Genomic DNA, 3,057 nt, shown 5'->3' with positions numbered 1-3,057 from the left:
AATGACTGGATTCAATAGTTCCGCTCCGCAAGTATGTCTGAATGCATAAATAGATAACTAAAACCCCCTTAAGTTTAATAATAATAATAATCGATCAATTTTTAAATGCCTTTCATTTAGCTATACATTATATTGTTTTACATTTTTTAATTATGAAAATACGTCATGAAATGTGAATTATTTTTTAAACTATTAAAATTACAATAATACATAAGTACTTATGCTATTGTTTGAGTTATTCATATTGGTTGCTCAAAAAGTAGCCTAACCTACTATTTTCCATGAAAAATGTCCCAAATAAAGTTTTTTTCCTCTTCTAAAGTTGACCAAGTCAGAATCCCACAGTGTTTCATGCTTCCTACTCCCTGGTTCACCCTAAAATGAAAATTAAAGGTGGTATATGCCCTTTTCACAAGATGTAAAATCAATCCCTTTTATGTTTAAACCTGAATCAAAGATGCAGAGAAGAAGTGACAACATGTAGAATTCAAGAGGACGTCTCTTATTTGATGAATGTTGCTGATGTGGAGTTAACTTTCTTTAATTAGCATATTCTGTCAGGATAATCTATAAATCACTATAGAGAGCCTAAGTCCCTCCCCTTCCGGTCGACCACCATGGGACCTTATTTCGGACAAATACTAACTTTAATGAGGCTGTCTGTCATTGTTTCTACATTCTTACGTTATAATCGTAACGTTACGCCGTCCTACCTGAGAGTTTTGTACCAGGCTGCACACACACGAGCAGCGGATATCGTTTCGCTTCCCGGGAGATGTAGTTCACAGAGCGATTTTCACATAAAACTAAATGTTACTCTTCTGTTGTATGACAAACTGCGACGTTTTTGACTTTCAGAATTATTTTTTAAATTGACAAACATCATATGTGTAATTGAGGGCACAGTTCAGATGGAATAAAAAGATAAGTTGTCTCTCGCCATTGACTAGCATTCATATTTTTTCCGAAATAAGGTCCCATGAGCCGGAAGCGGAGGGGCGGGACTTAGGCTCTCTATAGGAACTGTTCTGAGATGCACACAGAGTGACTTTCTATTGCATGTGAAAACACGGATGCTACAGTTTGAGCTGGCTCACAAATGTGCTTGACAACAACAGCGCTTCCTCTTCTCAACCATAGGACTGCGTGCATGTTTCCGGGGGGGGGTTATGTAAATTTTAGAGTTAGTGATGTCACTAACCCGAGATGACTGTTGTGTAGTTCCTACTAGCTGTTTGTTGTAGTTCTTAAAAACTATTTCTTTAAAAGCAAATATCTCCCTTTGCTTTGAACTTTGAGAGTTGTAACTTTGCAGATATTGTTTGCTCAAACAGCAACATAACACTAAAGTTAGAAAGGTGAAATCATAATCAACCACCCCTTTAAGTCATAATTGGCTCATATTGGTGTTCTTCTAATGACATATGCCATCTTCTTTCTTTTTTGGACCACAAAAGGGCCATTTAAAAAAAATGCTTGCGCTTGTCATCATGGCAGTGAATATCGAGCATTAAGCTTTTAAAATAAGACTCAAAAATATCATAGAATGATCCCATGTGTTGACTACATGTCATAGATTCCAGGTTTGGTGAAAAATGTACACACACACATTAATGTTCCGTCTTGTTTGGAATGTCTACATAATGGTGATGATGAATGATGTATTAAAAGCTGAAAACTTTTTCCTGTGTGTTTTTTACGTACAGACTACAACATTGACAAAACGATCCCATTCACACCGATCCGTGAAAATAACAAAAAACACTGAATTATTATTTCACAAATTTGTGTTTTTATAGTTTACAGGGAGACAAAAACAATTTAGTTTTACTTTGAAACAAAAGTTTGCATTTTCAGGGCCCCAAAAAACAGTTGTCTTGTAAATGAATGTCCAAAATGCATTAACATTTTTCTGTTTTTTGGTCATCTGTCCTCGTGCATTGAAGTCCTGCAGTTCTCCTTTGTTCATTGTATTTTGTTAAAGTTCTGTTAGTTGTGGGGTCGTTATTCTCTTTTGATTATTATCATTCTACGTCATGCATTATCATTATTTGGATTCATATACTACAAACAATCCCTGACAAAAAAAAAATGAGACCTACAGACAAGATTAAATGAGGAACATTATAAATGGAGTCCCCAATTATAAAGTATAAATGGGGTATTGAGAATGAGGAGTCACGTGCCTATTTGGGCGGGATCTGAGCCGGTCGGCCATGATGGTAGGTGACGCTATCGGTTACCAGGGTTTTTATCGGTTTTTAACGCAGCAGTTACTTCCAGGCATGGTAAAACAGTGCGGTATTGCGAGAAACTCCTCTATTACCGAGCTAAAAACACACGTAATCAATACTGTTAGGTGGGAATCCTACCAACATGGCGGAAAGGGGAGGGGCACTGTAAAATGACGTCAACTCCTCATTCTCAATAGCTCCCTCGAGGATCACACAAGGGACTTTTCGACCTGCTGTGCACAACAAATCGGTTACCTAACGTAACCTCGGTTCTCTCTAGATGAGAGAAGAAGTATTGCGTAAGCTTACGCTACAGGAAAGATTACACCTAACTGACGCCTTGGGAAGCATTTGACCATGCTTCAATATCTGACGCTTTAGGCGCCCTTTAGCGTCAGTTAGATGACGCCCTAGGATCGCGTGTACCCTACCCCCACCCCATACCTAAACCTAACCGCGTCCCCTAACTGACGCTTTCCTTTAGCGTCAGTTAGATGACGCCGTAGGATCGCGTCATGTAAGTGACGCTAAAGGGCGCCTAAAACGTCAAATATTGAAGCATGGTCAAAGGTGACGCCTTGGGGTGAGAATGCCGGGGTAGCTTTTTCCAGGTGGATAGAGCTAATGCAGGAGAAAGAGTTCAAAAGAGACGCTGAAATCCTGCTTTCTTCTCGAAAGGTAAGTGAATTTTACAGTCTTAATTACAAGCTTTTTTTCATTGTTTGGTTGTGTACTTTATATAGAGAGATGAACATTTATAGTTAAAAGTTGATATCGAATGCACATAGGCTACTTCAGAAAATAGATAGAATAAAAAAGGCTT

Source organism: Pimephales promelas, chromosome 3, assembly GCF_988280905.1.
Source record: "Pimephales promelas chromosome 3, fPimPro1.hap1.1, whole genome shotgun sequence".
Lineage (NCBI taxonomy): Eukaryota > Metazoa > Chordata > Actinopteri > Cypriniformes > Leuciscidae > Pimephales > Pimephales promelas.
Note: the sequence above shows the minus strand (reverse complement) of the source record.